This window comes from Balaenoptera borealis (genome assembly GCF_965194805.1).
Source record: "Balaenoptera borealis genome assembly, chromosome: 10".
Lineage (NCBI taxonomy): Eukaryota > Metazoa > Chordata > Mammalia > Artiodactyla > Balaenopteridae > Balaenoptera > Balaenoptera borealis.
The window spans coordinates 95,184,799-95,204,180 of record NC_138874.1 but is presented as its reverse complement, the minus strand read 5'-3'; positions in this window follow the sequence as shown (position 1 = coordinate 95,204,180).

Below are 19,382 nucleotides of genomic sequence, written 5' to 3'. Positions count from 1 at the left end.
TGTCTGTTTTTATGCCAGTACCATATTGTTTTGATGACTATAGCTTTGCAGTATATTTTGAAATCAGAGAGCATGATACCTCCAGCTTTGTTCTTTCTCAAGGTTGTTTTGGCTATTGTTGGTCTTTCATGGTTCCATACAATTCTTAGAATTATTTGTTCTAGTTTTGTGGAAAATGTCATTGGTATTTTGATAGGGATTGCATTGAATCTGTAGGTTGCCTTGTGGAGTATGGTCATTTTAACAATATTAATTCTTCCTATCCACGAACACAGTATATCTTATCATTTGTTTGTGTTGTCTTCAATTTCTTTCCACGTCTTACAATTTTCCAAGTATAGGTCTTTTATTCCTTGGTTAGATTTATTACTAGGTCTTTTTTATTTTTCTGATGCAGTTGAAAATAGGATTTTTATTTAATTCTCTTTCTTATAGCTTTTGTTAGTGTATAAAAACATAAGAGATTTCTGTATATTAATTTTGTATCTGCAACTTTACTGAATTTATTAGTTTTAATAGTTTTCTGTGGCATCTTTAGGATTTTCTATATACAGTATCATGTTATCTGCAAACAGTGACAATTTTACTTCTTTTTCAATTTGGATGCCTTTTATTTCTTTTTATTATCTGATTGCTGTGATTAGGACTTCCAATACTATGTTAAATAAAAGTGGTAAGAGTGGGCATCCTTGTCTTTTTTCCTGATCTTAGAGGAAATTTTTTCAGCTTTGTACTGTTGAGAATGATGTTAGCTGTTGGTTTGTCATAACCTTTATTATATGTTGAGGTATGTTTCTTTTATTCTCACTTTGTTGAGAATTTTTATCACAAACAGATGTTGAATTTTGTCAAAAGCTTTTTCTACATCTATTGAAATTATCATGATTTTTACTTTTCAATTTGTTAATGTGGTGTATTACATTGATTAATTTACAGATATTGACCCATACTTGCATTTCTGGGATAAATCCCACTTCATCATGGGATTTGTATAATCCTTTTAATGTATTGTTAAATTTGTTTTGCTAATATTTTGTTGAGAATTCTGGCATCCATGTTCATCAGTGGTATTGGCCTCTAATTTTCTTTTTTTATGGTGTCTTTATTTGGTTTTGGTATCAGGGTAATGTTTGCCTCATAGAATTAGTTTGGAAGCATTCCTTCCTTTCCAACTACCTCTTAAACTATTTTCATTTTTCTTAATTTAAAAAAGAAAAAATTATTTCACCTTGGATGATTTCCACTACTCTGTCTTCCAGTTCACTGATCCATTCCTCTGTATCATCCAATCTGCAGTTGATTCCTTCTAGTGTTTTGTTTTGTTTTTTCAGTTACTGTATTATTCAACCCTGTTTGGTACTTCTTTATATTTTCTAACTCTTCATTAAACTTCTCACAGTGTTAATCTATTCTGCTCCCAAGTTCATTTATCATCTTTATAACCACGACCTTGAATTCTTTATCGGGTATATTGCTTATCTCCACTTGACTTAGTTCTTCTTCTGGGGTTTTGTCTCATTCCTTCATTTGGAACATATTCCTCTGTCTCCTCATTTTGCCTAATTCTCTGTGTTTATTTCTATGTATTAGATAGGTCATTTATATTTCCTGATCTTAGAGAACTGGCCTTATGTGGAGATATGCTATGAGACTCAGCAGTGTACTCCACTCTGGTCACCAAAGCTATATGCTCTAGAGGTGCCCCCTCAGTAGGTTGTATGGGCCCTTCTGTTGTGGCAGGGCTGACAAGTGTGGTCATACAGGCAGGTAGGGCTGGCCCCCAGTCCAGCTGGCTTCCAGGCCCTGCCTCATATGGTGGCTGCTTGCCTTCTGGTGAGCAAGGCCCAGTCCTGACATGACTGGCTGCACAGTCCAGGGGGACCCAGGGCTGGTGCTGGCCCACTGGTGGATGAGTAAGCCCTCAGCACTAATAGGCTAAAGGGAGGTTTCCAAAAGAGTGCCCTTGTGGTAGAATGAGCTCCCACAAATGGCTGCCACTAGCATCTGTGTCCCTGGGGGAGTCCCAATTGCCTCCTGCCTCTCTGAGAGGCTCTTCAAGATCAGCGAATGGCTCTGACTCAGGTCCCTTTCAAATTATTGCCTCTACATTGGAACTTGGAGCATTTGGGGTTTTGTGTATGTCCCTTAAGAGCTATTTTCTACAGCCTTCTGGCTCCCCCTAATGCAAGTCCCACTGGTCTTCAAAGCCAGGCATTCTGGGGGCTCGTTTTCCCAGTGTAGGACTCTTAGGTTCAGGAACCCAATGAGGTGCTCAGACCCTTGCTCCTTGGAGAGAACTTCTGCAATTGTGATTATCCTCTCCCTTGTGAGTCACCTACCCAAGTGTGTGGGTCTTGATTACTTTGTGTCTCCACCCCTCCTACCAGTCTCCTTGTGGTTCCTTTTTTATGCCTTTTGTTGTGAAAAATATTTTCTGCTAGTCTTAGGTCATTTTCATAGACAGTTGTTCTGAAAATTGTTATAATTTTGTTGTGCCAATGAGAGGAGGTGAGCTCAGGGTCTTCCTACTCTGCTATCTTGGCCACACCCTCCAGTTCTTAGTCTCCTTGAACTTACCAACAAATGCATTGATGCCTTTGAGATACCAGCCTGCTTGTAAGAGGAAAACTTCAGTTTACAATCTTATAGGTACATAAAGAGTACATAGATGTCTAATTTTTATTTTACAAGCCTAAGTTTATAACTGCAAAAAGTTTGCCACCTAAACTATACCTAGTGACACCTATCCACAACACTTCAGTTCTGTTTTACTAGATTTTCCAATCCCCAGGGGAAAAAAAGTAATCACTAGACACAGCATTACAAATCAGAACCTTGTTCCCTCTCCAAAAGGCATAGTGGGGAAGAACAAAAAAGAGAAAATGGTAGAGATAAATTCATATGTTTAAAACTGTCACAAAAGACTGAAATTCTCTCAAAGTCCTATACAACTATGCTATCTCAATAACCAGAACTACTTATGATGAGATAATTTTCTAACGGAAGAGGCCTTGGTCATTATTATGAGGAACATATTAAGAGAGGTTTCTCTGAGTTGCCAATCGTACCCCCATTCCTTAAGAAATTTTACCATTTAAGAAATAGTCTTTATTGCTAGAAAACCTGGATTGGAAAATGCTATTTAAAATGGCAAATAAAATCAGGCTGCCCCTGTAAAAGCAGAAATTTATGAGCTCAATATTTTAAAATTTATCTCTGGATAGAAATATATATCTGAAATCAGTGATTCAGTTCTTGGCTTAGAAGCTGTTATTGAAGCCAGGAAAGAATGGGAGACTGTTAACACAGGTGCTTAGGGAAGCAAATCCCCAGCTGGTACTTTATATTGTTAGATCAATTAAGGAAAGGTTGATATATTTACATACCTGTTTCAGATAAATTTATATTTACTTTATATTTTATAAGCATAAGTTATATTTCTCTCTGTTGACTAAGAAACACAAAGATCTTGGTTTGTTTGAATAGACAAAGACACCCGGAATCATACCATTGATTTATAAACTTAAGATTAAAACATTTCATAAAACCTCTCTTAAAATGTTTATGCGGTAAACTATACATTCATTTAGGTTATTAATCTACACTCATCTTCAGAAGTTGATTTTACTAACCAAAACTTTGGTAATAATTAAATTTCTATAACCTCATTATCCAACTCTCATTAACTCAAACAGATGTAGAAAAAGACTGCTTAGTCTCAAAATTGGTTGTATCATGAAAGGCACTTTCCTCTTCTATAAATATAGTTTATAAATAAAACTGCATTGACTCAAATGTGGAATCTCAATTTGCTTTGGTACATTGTAATCTAAATATTGGGACCAACTCAAGTTGAGAGTTAGTTGTTCTGTACAGGTGATCACTGGCTCAGAAGTTGGGAAATTGTCCTAGCTTCCCAACCAACCCAGCCTCTATTCCGACCACCTCAAAGAGAGAAGCAAGAAGGATATGCTGCCATTGCTCAGATCTCTTCTCCCTATCTTGCCCACCACACAAGTCATTCCTCCTCTCCTGGGCAGAGATGAGTCATTGAAAAGGAAAAAAAAAAAAAAAAGATTTTCAATATTTCCTGTAGAGGTAGAGTTCCAATTTCATGAACAAGGGTGGAATAATGGAGAAAGGGTAAAATTTCTTCCCTCCAAATACATCTATCTCAGGTTTGTTTCTGCAAATCTTATCCGACTGTAAAATAAACATCTGTGGAAAACAGATTTACATTAAAACTGATAGGGGAGAGAGGAGTTTTATTTCTATTCTCTGAAATGGGGATTCATGCATATTTTATTTATATTTATTTTGCAAGTTGTTTTTCATTTACAATCATTGAGTTTGCTTTCTCTTGAAAACTCAAAGTGGAAGCAAATAAGAGAGCCTAAGACCATGCTGATTTAATATAAAACTTTTATGGAGCATCTACTATGCAAAAAAAGGAAATACTGTCATTTGCAGAAAACATTCAATGATTCAAGATTATGCAAAATAGCTCCTGTATTTTTCCATACCTTGCAAGTTATATTCTGTTTAATCCTGGGATTCTGGAAAGGGATCACTTAGTGTTAAATAGCAACAAAGACAACATTAGTGTTGATATTTGAGTATGATTACTCCTGGTGAGCCAGAGCAACCAAATGACTGACTCTCATCTGTGGTGGACTGGCGTGCTATACCAGTGGAAGGTGAAGTACCAACTTCCGCAGTAATTTAGGTATATAAACATTGTGAGGACACCAATAATTGTAAGAATTGTGGAGTGCACTGACTTTATTCCAAAGCCCTTGCTTTGGAAATCTTAAATTAAAAAAATGACAAGCAATGAAAGCCAAAAGGCTTAAATACCATGATGGTATTTAAAGTGACCCTTATTTCCCACAGCAAGAGGACAGATTGGGCTAAAATTCATGGCCAGGATTTAATTGTAAAGGTATCAGATCTGCAAAGGAGACTAAACATACAAAGTTAACAGGTCTCATATTAAAGGTAGAGCTCTTACAGGAGGGCATAGTACCTGAGATCTGAATTGAGGACATTTGGAGGACATTCAAGCCTGAGAATCTTGAATCCCAGATTGCTCTGAAAACAGGGGACTGGCCGAAGCAGCTTTTATTTCCTTGCCAGAGAAAAGTGGTCTTACCTTGCCTAGAAGGCTTGCAAAAGATCACACCTGAAGCATCTTACTTTCAAGATGATGCTTATTCTGCTCTGCTGTTACTCAAGGTCTTCAGACCAATAAATATGGACAGGTTTTGACATAATCTGAACAGGAAACTATAATCCCTACGTGGAATGGAAATAGCTTGTTCCCCAAAATAACTGAAGGACTGGGCTGATGTACACAAGAAGGAACCAGAGGGACAGGTGTGGGAGTGGATCATGAGGGTCAAGAGGGAAGAGTATGACAGGGCAACACTCTCCCATGATTCAAGATTTAATGTCACAGCAACGACATCTGGAACCAATCCTAACGCACTGTTGGGGTGATGGCTTGTACAATACATAAGGTGGAGAGGCTGCAACAGTCCTGGCAGAGTACAAAGAAGAGGTCAGAAAACATAGGGAGGTGGGAATATTAGAACGGATTACCTGGGAAGAGAGAAACACTTTGCAACATTCCCTAGAAGACCCTACAAATACCATCCTTCATCAAAGCAATACAGAAAACTTTGGTGGGTGTGTTAGTTAGCATTCTCCAAAGAATCAGAACCACTAGGATGGATGGATAGACAGAGAGATAGGGAAAGAGAGAGAGGGAGAGAAGAGGAGATTTGGAATTCCAATAGGAATTGGTTCATGAGGTTGTCAAGACCAAGAAGTCCCACAGTCTGCAGTTCCAAACAGGAGAACCAGGGAAGCTAGTGGTAAAATTCAGTCCAAGTCCAAAGGTTTGAGAACCAGGGGGCTGCTGATGTAAGTTCCGGAGTTCAAAAGCTCAAGAACCAGAAGCTCTGATGTTCAAGGGCAGGGAAAATATGCCCAGCTCAAGAAGAAAGAGAAGGAAGTGGCCCTTCCTTCACCTTTCTGTTCTATTCGGGACTTTAAAAACAGAATAGACAATGCCACCGATGTTGGTAAGGGCAGATCTGTTTACTCAGTCTACTGAAATCAAATGCTAATCTCTCCCAGAAACACCCTCACAGACACAGCCAGAAATAAAGTTTTACCAGTTATCCGGGTATCTCTTAGCCCAGTCACACTGATGCATAAAATTAACCATCAAAGTGGGAGAACACAGGCATTCACTATGGAAAACCTCAACAGTCTATGTACTGAGGATGTGTAAAATTTTAATGGGGGGAGATGTGAGGAGGGTAGTCTATATGTTTCTATCTTTCTTGGAGGCACAACAGAACAAACTCTATCTACAATTCCAACATGACTGTCATAGTGATATAATTGATTCATTCTTAAATTAGCTAAATTTGGACCAAATTAGTGATCGTGGTGGTTTTAGAGATTTATTCTCAAGCTGAAAGAAATCAAAGATTCTGGGGCAAGGAATAACATTAGCAGAATGTTTGGGAAGACTCATTTGGCAAGATATATTTTGGATGGGTAGATGTTAGAGGTAGGGCAGATTATAAAGTTGGTTTTTGGAGTAGTCCAGGCTTGAGGCATCCAGATCTTGAACTAGAATTGGAAATGTGAAAAATGGAAAAAATTGTTTTTTCAAATCATGCATTGATGTCAAATATACCAGTTACCAAAGAGCTTAAACTATGTTTAAGTCATGACACAAGGTACTAAGGCATTCCAAGTGGTACTCCCGATTTCATTCAGATAAATATATTTGTAACTATAGGTAATTGTTTATATTGAGATGTAGTTATTTTTAAGGAATTTAATGAGCTTTTATTCCTCAATGTATAATGTCACCATTTAAATTATATTTAGAGGTAAATGCGTTATCACCTCTATCCCCAATTCCCCAGTTCCCCTGGGGAACTTCCAGTCTTGATGTACAGCAAATAGTCTACTTAAATACTAAGACCTGAAGAGTTGGGATACTTTTAGAAAGTGGAAATTTATGAAGCATTTGTATGTCTGTACTTATGGTAGTATATCAAGCAATTTTAAAGGTCACCTTTCATATTAGTTTTAAAATAAGGAAGCAACAAATAAGTGGACAAATATTGGGTTTGCCAAAAAGTTTGTTTGGGTTTTTCTGTAAGATATTATGAAAAAACCTGAACGAGCTTTTTGGCCAACTCAATATTAGCCCCAGGTTTCTGGAGTTTCTAAATTGCTCCAATTTTTTTAGTGTAATTAATCTTGGATTCAGACTACAAATGTTTTATGGAGGGAAATGAATAGGCCAATTGATAAAGGTCAAGATAAGAAAACAACGTTTTACAAAAATGGATGACCATGGGTATATCCATGCCTTAAAACAATAAAGTGATTTGCTCTCTTGGATCGTTCAGTGATTCATTTTGCCATGGCATGAAATCTATAGTAATTGCCCTTGGTTTATTTTAGATCTGAAAGTCCTTTTAATCCCAGTGTCACCACAGCTTCGTCATCTGCCCCTGTGAAAAAGAGTTAATGTAGGAGGTCTGAGACTGCTGTACTTAGAAGGGCTTGCTTGAAATGTTGGCCCTTGGCTGGATCTGAGAACTTGGTTCTTGGAATGTTCCCAGTCAAAAGCTAACTGAGGAGAGGGGATCACTGTGCCAGACTGTTTTGGGAAACAATATGGTTTATGATGAATACTTGTTTTATTTCAAGGAGTCTGGAATTTTGGTACATGCTAAGGAGATGGTGCTTATGTGACCAGCCCCAGTAAAAACCTTGGGTGCTCATTTTCTAATGGGCTTTTCTGGGCACAAACATCACATCCATGTTACTGCATGTACACTGTTGGGAAAGAATGTGCTTTTGTGACCCTTCATGGGAGGACTAGAGCATAAGGAACCTGCACATGGATTCCCACAGACTCTACCTGTGTCTTTTCCCCTTATGATATGGCTATATATCCTGACTTCTATACTGCTATAATAAATCTTAGTCATGAGTACAACAATATGCTGAGTCCAAGAGTTCTTTCCAACCAGCCTCCGCGCTGGGTTTTCTGGTCTTGGAGACCCCATCACAGCCCCATTCTTCTCACAGATTTAATGAGTCTGAGCAATAGCACCCTATCATCTGTCTAAGTAAGAAACAGCACTTTTTGTATACAGTTGGAGATCAGCTTTTTTTCCCCCCCAAGTGGAAAGATAGATACCTCTTAAAGAAAAAGAAGCCAACTTTAGCTGAAGGTACAGGATTTATTTTTCTACTTATTTAGGTTGTAAAACGCTATCATTATTCACACACAAACATTTAATTGCTTTGGTAATCTTCCTTGGCAATCTGCAGCCACAGTGTTTGGAGTTCATTACAGGCTGTGAAGTTTCCTTTCATTTGTTTTAAATGTGCTGCTTTTTGATTTCGCCAACGGAATGAGTGCCCTCTTGTTGTTCTGTTATGGGAAAGGGTAAATAAAAATGCCAACTAGCCTTCCCCAAACCATCCATCATGCTTTACTACCTGAGTCATAATTCTTTCTTATTTTCAGTACTGTTGAATCGTACTCAATTCCCTGCCCAGAAAAACCAACATTTTTCTTCTTCCCTGAATAGCATGACTAGAGATGCTGTAAGCTTTTCCCAGGTCACCCTTGGGGTGGCTTTAGTGCAAGCTTTTCCAACAAGTGTAGGTACAATTGGCAACCAAGCAAAGCATAAGTATACTAAGGTACCCTATTAAGGTTGAAACAATTTCTACCCTCCTCTCTCCACTGCCCACCGAATTGCAATCAATTAATATACCAAGGATACCAAAAACCGGGAATTCCCTCCAGAGCTCTCAGCAGCTATAACCAACCAAAAATAGAAGTCCTCCATCTCCACTCACATTGCTGCTTCCGATTATTCCAATCCCTTTATCAGAAGCTTGGAACATTGTCTAAGCAATTATTGTCACATACCTATGTACATTAAAATCTTCTACTAAATTTTAAAATATATATTCTCAGGCCACATTCCCATGATATTCTGCTTTCGTAGGTCTAAGGAGGACCCAGGAATGCATATCTTTTAACAAGTTCCCCTGATAATGCTTTATACAGAAGGATGTGATGGGAATGTAAAGAGATCGTAACTGCAATTTGGGAAAATGCCAGAAAGAACAACATTCAATGTATATCTCTCTCTATTACATGATTATCTGAAAGAGGTGAAAAAGAGAGGCAGTGAACAAGCCCAGGAGCCATGGCTTTTCAACTCAAGAGCTTTCAATATATATGCAGCAGGAAGACACAGGAGAGAAATGAACTGACCTTTTTTGGGAATTACATCTTCTTCCCTTTTCCTCCCATTCTTCTGTGAATTTGCATAGATTTTCATAATCTCCCAGCCTCTAAATAGAGCTGTTGTTTTTTTCTTCTAAGCGTCACAGATAAACACAGTTTGGTGAAGCTTGATCGTAAGGAACAGCTGAGTCCTCTAAGGACTAATCTAGGACACAGAGAAGGGCAACAGAGAAGTTAAATCTATTTGCCAGCTTGGTTCATGGATTTTATGATTAAGGAGAACAAGTAATGCACAAAACTGGTAGGTAATTATAATGCATAAAAACAGATCAGACTAATCCAATCCATCCTGGGCCACACATGATTTGATGAGGTTTTTTTTTTTTTTTTTTTAATAAAATACCTCAGCTAAATTGATTTGAGACCCTTAAGACACAAACCTTTAGGAGTTGGTGGTGATTCTTTAAAGGAGAAGGAAACCTGCTTTTTCACTTTTCCAGTTGGCTGCCTAATGCATCAGGACAGCTGCCCAGGATACTTGCAATTGTTACTGATAAGTTTATGATTCCCTCTGAAATGCAGCGCCATCATATAGAGTCTTGTTTGCTCCTACCATCTCTTGGACAGTCTTAGTGACTTTTACTTACATGGCTGCTGTTTATTTTCTTTTTCTTCTCATGCTCTAGTGGCTCTTTTCTCTCTCACTCCTGTGTTCCCTCTCTCACATCTTTTTTCTTCTTTCCCTACCACCTATCCTTCTGATTTCGCATACAATAAGGGCAAGGTCTACCGCAATCATGTGGCCTAACTACAGACCCAGTCAAGATATTCATTGCATACTATCTGTGATACTGTGATTTATAATAAGAAATTTATATTTGGTTTTTGTCCCCATTTCTGGCACAAAGCTCCTAAAACCCTTGGAATTTCCTAAATGCTGAGCGTGATAAAGGTGTCCTGCATTATGTTAAAGAGATGACTTTTGGAAAGCACCTAAGGATGGGGGCTGGTTGTCAGGAGAATCGACCACATGATTAGAGGTTTAGAACTTCCAGTCCCACCCCTGTGATTTCTAGGAGGGGAGAGAGGCTGGAGATTCCTCTCCATTTCTTTATGTTATCCATCTATGATCTAATTTCTAGAACCCTCATGTTCACTATGATCCTTTTCAGTCCCTCTCCTGTTGACCAAAGTCTCTCAAAATGAACTATGGTTCATTCCACAGACCCAGTACTACTGAGGGAATTGACACATAACCTTCCTAACAGTGCATTAGACTTGATACACATATTGAAAGAACGTTTAATAAGTCAGCACTCCTCCATTCTCTGAGTGTGCATTTATAAGTATACACAGAGACACACATGCACACACACACATACATAATGCAAAGCACACACATATATGTATATGTATATAAACTTAACACACAACTTCACAATTTTCACTGTTAGGCTATATCTCGTAAGTATGACCCCTAATTATAGTCTATTAAATCCAATATTAACTCTGTTGCTGTCATCCTGTTTGCACTTAACAACAGCTTTATACCACCTATAAATTTAATAAACACATTTCTATGTCTTTATTAAAGGAATTATTAAAAGTTGACTATGCCATGTGCAAGGATAGAGCTTGGAGGCATGTTCTTAAAGACTAACTTATTTTTGTTATTGAACTATTAATCAGACACATTCAAGGAATAATAATGAAACCAACTAAAGGTGGCCTAACTTCTTAGCTGTTCTTTGAGGATATCCTGCTTTGCTGAAGTCTGGATACTCAGAATTTTCCTGGTGCTCTAGTCTAATATCTGAATCTTCAAAAGAAAACACAATTGCTCCCAGGACCTATCTTTCTCTGCTACCTGTGGTCCTGCAGAGTTTCAAGCCACCATGGAGAAGGCCAGAACATTTTCCAGCAGAACTTCACGCAAGAAGAAATGTCCCAAAATTGCTTCAATGGAATACGTTTTGATAAAAAGGTACCAGAAACCTCTCAAACTGGCCTTTCTGTTCCACAAATAGGTTAAGCATGCTCACTGCAGGAAACGGGACCTTGATGTTTCCTGGGGTTTCCATGGGTGGCTTCTTCTCTGCATTCTGGTCTCAGCTCAAATGTCACCTCCTCAAGGACTGTTCCTACTATCCTATCTCTGCCTCTTACAAGCTGTGGGATCTTAAAAAGCAACTTAATGTCTCTGGGCTTCTGTTTCCTCTTCTACGAGAGAAGGGCAAAAAGGGCTACCTCCTTCACTGAGCTTTTTTTGGGATTAAATGATTTAAAATGTAATTCTCTTAGAGAAGTATCTTTGCTCTATTAATAGTAAACTCTCTTATTATTGTTACTATTTGAACACTTGCTTTCCTTCCTCACAGTCATTCTAACAAATTTACCTATTTTATTTTCTTCAAAGCATTATTATTATCTCAAATTACTGTTCACTGTTGTTCCCAGTTTACTTGTTGATTTTCAGTAACCTTCAACCTGACAGACACACTTCTGTCTCTGCATGACTGCATTCCCATTGATTAGAATGGCATCTGGCACAATATACTCAGTCAATACTATCAGTTAAATGAAGGAATGCTTGCACAAATGAATGAAAGGCAGTCTCCAGAGTATTATCATATCTCTAGTATTTCTTGGCATATGGAAACACCAAACACCAACTATTCTAAATTTTTGAATTTGGGAATCCTAGATTTGGCAATCCTGGCCATCCTAGACTTCATGGAATCAAGGAACTCTATATTCCTAAATTTTGTCTGAGCACTCCTCATAATATTCATGTCAGATTATGAGAAAGAGACAGAGTTACATTCAAAACTGAAGACAATCAATCTAATAAAGAGAGAAAACTCCTAAGAATAGGAAACTAGCAAGTGTATTGTAAAGTAATTCAATAGCTCCCAAAAGGAAAGATGGGATGCCATTGTACAAGCATAAACACTGGGCTATTTCAGGTTAGTTTGCCTGAAGAAAACTAGCTAGTCCTTGATTCACACACAAAAATTAGAAAATAGACTTTAAAATATTCTGACTAAATAAATTGTGGTATTTTATACAATGGAATATTCCAAAGACCTCAATAAAAGAATAAGATAGATCTTTATATGGCTTGAGAAATACTTATTAGTATTTTTGAATAAAATATTCAGAGTAGTTGAGGAAATATAATGTTTTGTGTCATGGAAATATACTCAAAATATTAATATTTTCTCCACTTGGGTATATGCCTACTGCAAGGGTTTGTATGTGTGTACATCTGTAAATAAACAGGAAAAGGTCTGGAAGAATGCACAAAAGTCACAATGGTGGTCATCTTTAGGAAGGAACAGAGAACAGAATTGTTTGAGGTAGTCTAAGCAGTCTCTGGCCTTACTTGTAATGTTAATTTTTCTCAACAAAAACATATCCATGCCTTGTTTGAATGACAAATTGATTTAAACCTAAAAATTAAAAAAGAGAGCACATTTTCCACAAGTGCAGAAACTGCCCTAAAAATTCTGCTTGCATATTAGACTTCTGTATGGTTAATACAACTGTAATACTTATCAGTACAGCTTAACTGAAATGAAGATAGTTTGGCGCAGAGTATCCTGAATAAACATGCTATATTGAAATGAGTGTGACTTCCTTTTTCAGGTGCATATAAACATCTATTTATAAGTTAAACAATTTGGTGGCAGGCTGTTAGCAAACTGACTGGAGAGTATTTCTCCCCTACAATCTACTGTTCTTCTCCTTTAACAATGAACATCTTTTTGTTTTTCTATTTTAAATTTTGGGGCGTCTCTTCCAGTCTCTAAAACCCCTCAAAGATCACTGATGGTTTCACCATGAACACCTCAGTTCATTTTTCTCCAGACACTTGCATTAACTTTGCTTGGGTCTAGAGATACAAGTTCATTTGACTGTTGCTGAAAAAAATTATTTCCCCTTCTACGTTGGATTTTTGGGCATTTTGATTTTTGTTTTGTTTTGTTGTTGGTAATGAGAAACAAGGCTTGTACTATCTTTTCCACTGGGGACAAAAATATTTGGCAAAGACTGGGAAAAGAGGAACTTGCAAGTTTGTCTCTTCTATATTACAGTAAATATACTGCTATCTGCCCCAAACAGTTGTGCTATCTCTTCTTTGTTTTCGCTTAGTTGCAAACACAGTTAGTCGCCCCACCTGGTGCAAAAGTCTCAGTAGATTTAGCCCTTTGTTTAGGTTTGGCCCTTTCTTCCATCTCACATGACTCCCATTTTTTATGGAGCTCACCGTGAGCATCCCAAGATGTGACAGTGATTTCCTTAGTCAATTTCCCCTTTCCTTGCCCTTCTGGAATCCTTGTGATGGCTTGTATGGTCAGATTTTCAGCTTTTAATGTTCTATCCCTTTCGAGCCACATCCTTTCAGAGCCACTAGTTAAAAAAATCCTTCTTTTCTATGAATTTTTTGAAATCTGGTCTATGTCTCTCTGTTGCCTATTATAAAATCCTCCCTGGAGTGGTCACTTTCTCCCAGGGTTCTCATGTCCTCCAGAGCACCAATACATTCTTCTTTCTTGGCCATAATTATATCTAGAGGGGCAGTTACACTCACTGCTCTCTCCACCACTGACTCTGTCAGATGCTCACTCTGACTCAAACGAGATTTCCAGCTGATATCTGGATAACTGATGTCTGCTAATACCACAGTATTTGGAAATGTTTGGGTTTTGTCTGGGTTTTTTTTTTCCCCCTGGCCAGAACGTCCCTTAGTAATCCTCATTAGTGATTTCACTTTCCATTTCTCTCTACTTTTAACCTTATCCAAATATCGTACCATGTGTGGGGCCTGAGACTCCTGACAGCTACATGGAAAGATTTTCCCTCAAACCCGAAAGCAAATGGAACTTTTTTTAAAAAATGGCTGTTTCTGTTCCTCTTAAGAAGATTTTTGTGTCTCTCCCAAGCGATAAGCTGCAATAAGGAAGAAGAAACATGCAAAGACTGAAAATCCTCTTGTAAATGTCTCTTTTGCTTAGAAATTATTTTTGGTATTTTTTTCCCTATATTTTTACAAAAGAATAAGGAAAAACAGCTGTAACAGAGACTGATGTGTGTTCACTATTCCTATGGCTCTTTTTATTATCTAATTTTCCCCAGTTTCATTGAAATATAATTGACATATAACATTGTATGAGTTTAAGGTGTATACTGTGTTGATTTGATAAAATTATATACTACAAAATGATTACCACTATAGTGTTAGCTATTCCTACTTCTTCTTTCTCCTGTGTGCACAGCTAGGTTACATCTTCCAGTGGTCCTTGCAAGCAGGAGAGGCCATGCAGCTGGGTTCTGGCTGTTGGAATGTAAGTGATGTGATGTCCGCGATTTCAGGCCTTGCTCCTATAAGACTTCCCGCTTGGTCCTATATTCTCTCTTCCACTGCCTCTGCCTGAATTCAGAGGATCATGTGGCTAGATCCTAGGGATGATGGCAGAGCCATACGATGGAGGAAGCTTACCTCCCTGCAATATGTATGAAGGAGAGTACTTATTCTGCTAGCTAACCCACTTGAATCTGGTATCTGCCTTCACAGCCCAGCCAAACTATACTTAATGACTTTAAGCTATTGAATCCAGGTTATATTTTTAATCCACATACTCTTGCTCTCTCTGTTGTATTTGTTTCCAATGACAACAACTTGCTTCATCAAGTTCTCTCCATCCTTGAATTTCATGGCATTACCTGTTGTAGTTCTCATCTTACCTCCTAAGGTTCTCTTCGTCTGTTAGCTCTTGTTTCAATGTGGGTATCCATGAAGCTCCATCACCACCTACTTATCACTCAACATGCTCTCCTCAGGTATTTAATTCCATTTCTATGTTTTTAAACTAACATTTAATAACCCATTTCAAATTGTGGTCCCAGTTTCTAACTTTATGTTTTTTAGTAACATGTTCTGCTTCTGCCCTGTGTACTGGTAATAGTGTACTACTCACCCTTCCATGGATATGCTACATTCTTGCATCCCTCTTTTTTCATATATTGGTTTCTCTGCCTTTCATGATCAAACTCTTATTTTCATCTCAAGGAAATCAATCACCACTGCTTCTCTGATCATCCCTCCCAGGCAGAATTGGGAGCTCTCTTCTTTATGATCTAACTGTTAACTTCCATTCGTCTTCATCATTAGCGTGTAACACAATCACTTGTACATGTTTATTACAGCCACCAAGGCTGTGAATTCTTCAAAGGCAGGTTTCATATATTACTCATTTTTGTCTACTTAATTTTTCAGCATAGCAACTTCCACATAACAAGCACCCAGTGCAGGTGAATTGAAACATTATGAAATGAAATGATAGTTTACTAAAACTCTCCTTTAACATATACCAAAATTTGGAAGGATTTCCTTTTCTGCACTACACCCCAGCAATATAGGGACAACTCACCCAGCTTTTAGCCCTCTGTCAAAAGTGTCAAAGAGAACACTTTCTGTTAGCTTGAAATAATGGGGCTTGATCGGTGGTTGTGGTCAATACGAGGGGTTTTGCTTCTAGTCAATACTGGAGGCTTCTGTGCGACTACTGGGTCCCACAAAGTATTTGAGTGTTGAATCATTTATATTACCTTCATAGGGACAGAAGTATTGTGGGGACACGGCTATATGCTATTTTTTTAATACATCTTTATTGGAGTATAATTGCTTCAAAATACTGTGTTAGTTTCTGTTGTACATCAAAGTGAATCAGCCATATGCATACATATATCCCCATATCCCCTCCCTCTAGATTCTCCCTCCCACCCTCCATATCTCACCCCTCTAGGAGGTCACAAAGCACCGAGGTGATGATCTCCCTGTGCTATGCTGCTGCTGCTTCCCACTAGCTATCTATTTTACATTTGGTAGTGTATATATGTCTATGCTACCCTCTCACTTCTCCCCAACTTCCCCGCTCCTCCCCGTGTCCTCAAGTCCATTCTCTATGTCTGCATCTTTATTCCTGTCCTGCCCCTAGGTTCATCAGAACCTTTTTTTTTCTTTTTAGATTCCATATATATGTGTTAGCATATGGTATTTGTTTTTCTCTTTCTGACTTACTTCACTCTGTATGATAGACTCTAGCTCCATCCACTCCTCTAGAAATAACTCAATTTCGTTTCTTTTTATGGCTGAGTAATATTCCATTGTATATATGTACCACATCTTCTTTATCCATTTGTCTGTCAATGGGCATTTAGGTTGCTTCCATGTCCTGGCTATTGTATTTTATAGTTCTCTTATTTTGCTTGGGCATTAAAGGCTGATATATTGGTATGTTCCTCAGAAAAACTAATTACAGTAATCAACCAACCAACCAACAAACAAAAACACCCAAAACAGCGCTTTATACAATAAGAATGTATAGACTGGAGAGCTCTATCTAGAGATTTGGGAAAAAATGAGTATTGGGTTGGCCAAAATGTTCGTTCAGGTTTTCTGTCCCAGCTTATGAAAACCCGAACAAACTTTTTGGCCAACCCAAAACAAGTCCGCGATTGAATGAAGGAGAATAAAGCTAGAGAAGTTTTATTTTATCTGCCTCCATTACCACCACCTTGGTTTTAAGATTGGCAAAACTTGAGCATGATTCTGCTGAGATCTTCTTTATAAAGAGAAGGAACACAGCAAGAATGGTTAGTTAAGGGAAATTCCAAAGTAAAAAGAGACAGTAACAGTACCCATATTTTACACAGTAGGATAGCTTTGGGTAGGTAATAATGCACCACAGTATGAAAGGTAAAGAGCTATAACAACCAACAACTGTAAGCAGTACTGATATTAAACATGTCCAGAAGAGGACTAGCTCAAATACCTCCTCTTCCATGAAGTCTTTCTTGGTTCTTCCTAATCAGAAGCAAATGTTTCCTCTTCTGAGCTCAGTTGTGCTTGGATTCTGCTTCTCTAGTGATATCTACCACCAGCACTATACCTCATGTTGCCATACCTCCTAAGGCACTCTGAAAACTTTTTGAGTTCAGGAACGGTATCTAATTTTACATTTTGATACGATCACTAGCAGCTAGGACTGTGTCTGGTGCATTCTGGTGTTCAACAAGCATTTATTAAACTCACATTAATAACCGGTTCCTTCTTGTAGGTGAGAATGAAGTCTATAAAGAAAATTATACTCAACTCTCTCTCTCTACACTCAAATATCCTAGCAAGAAAATTTAATACTTGTCATATGCACCTCTTTGTGTGCAATGAAACTTCCATCAGGTTTCTACTGGAATTTAATAAACATTTATTGAATAGCTGGTGAAAATGAAGAATTTACAGACTGGTGTTCGGAGTCACCTTTTTGCATCTTCAGAGACTTGCCTCTGACAAGACTGAAGTTCCTTTGTTATGTAACTCTAACCACTTGACAATGATGAAGAGAATTTCCTTGGTTAGGTGTGTCTGTAGGTGTAAAATTCAGAGAGAGGCAAATGGGTTCTTAGAAGATCTAGATTTGACAGTCCAGGTTAAGATTCTCTATAGAGGCAACTGCTAGGTTTTGTATGCTTGTACACACCAGCTAATGCAAACAAATGTTGAGTAGAAACAGAAAGCTGGCTTATTATCACCGAACATGGGTGATAATGACTTTGGAATCAATACCTGCTGAATCTTTCCCCTTCTTCTCCCTAAACATACAGATGGTGCTCGATCAAAGCAAAACTGTTACAGAAGAATTGATTTCTCATTTCCAAACACACGTGGCTTAACTTGCAGCCAATTGTGTAAACTATCTTAAGCCCTTTTCCAGGAGGAAGAGGGCTGTAAATAAATAAATAAGGGGGCTATATTTTCCTGCCTTCATGAGAATGGATTTCTGGGCTCCTTTCTGCAGAAATTGATGCAGTGTGTTCTCTTGCTAGCCTCACGCTGTAAATAACATTTTGACTTTGGGCATCCTGGTGAAATATACTTAAAAATAAATTAGATGGGGCTCTAGGCAAAGATTAATTTGGAAGAGGATACCTGCTACGGTTTTGCACTCTGTTGCCATAGGGCTATGCAGTCCAAACTGTATTCCTCTTTAGGCCATTAAAAAAATAGAAATGTGTGTTTGCAAATTACTTTGTGGATTTTTTTTTCCGTTGTTACCTCATGCATGGCTTTCCTGGGGATGTCAACAGAGTCAGTTAGCAAAATAAAGATAGATGGCAGGGAAATAATTCTGAAGGTTTTGCTGTTGTTGTTTTGTTTTGTTTTGTTTTTGCAATGCAACTATTACAGATACTCAGTTGTTCTCATTCTTAACCAGAAATTTTTAGTTTTAAGCATTAACCATTAGTTTTCTGCTCTCCTGAGAGCCAACTGCCATCCCTTGCCCTGAGAAGGGCAAGATTTCTTTTTATTAATGGGTGACTAAGCACTTTGATACTCTGTCATGCTTTTCAGAATTTAAGGGAAATGAAAATAAACTAGGCACTCAAAGTGTGGGGAAGAAACCAAAGGTGCCAGAATATCCAGTGTGGAAACTGACTGCAAAAACACCCTCAGTTTTCCATCCCTCCTTCTACTCATTTCCTCTACAATATGAACTTCATGGTTCCTTTCCTCAGGAGTTGGAGACTATTTCCCCAATTCTTGAATGTGGGATCTGTGACTTACTTTGATCAATAGAATGAGGCAGATAAAGATAGGGAGCCAGTTATGAACCCAGACCTTAACAGGTCTTATGGGCTAAACTCTGCACTCTACCAGAACCCTGCCATGGGAACACAAACACGTCAAGGCTATTCTATGGACACAGGAGAGATGGCATGGAGGAGAGCCCAGTGGTTTCAGTTAAGGTTATCTCAGAGCAGCCTACATCAAGCCAACCTGAAAACATATGAGAGCAGCCTTCTCAGACCAGCAGAGCTGCCTCGTCAACACATAGCTGATAGCGGATGCCTGAAGGAGCACAGCCTAAACCAGAAGAATCAACCCACTGAGCCATGCTTGAAGCACTGAACTGTAGAATCATGAGCCAACTCAATGGGGGCTTTTTAAAGCTATTTTGTTTGAGGGTATTTTGTTATGCAGAAATAACTAACCAAAATACGTGCAATAATA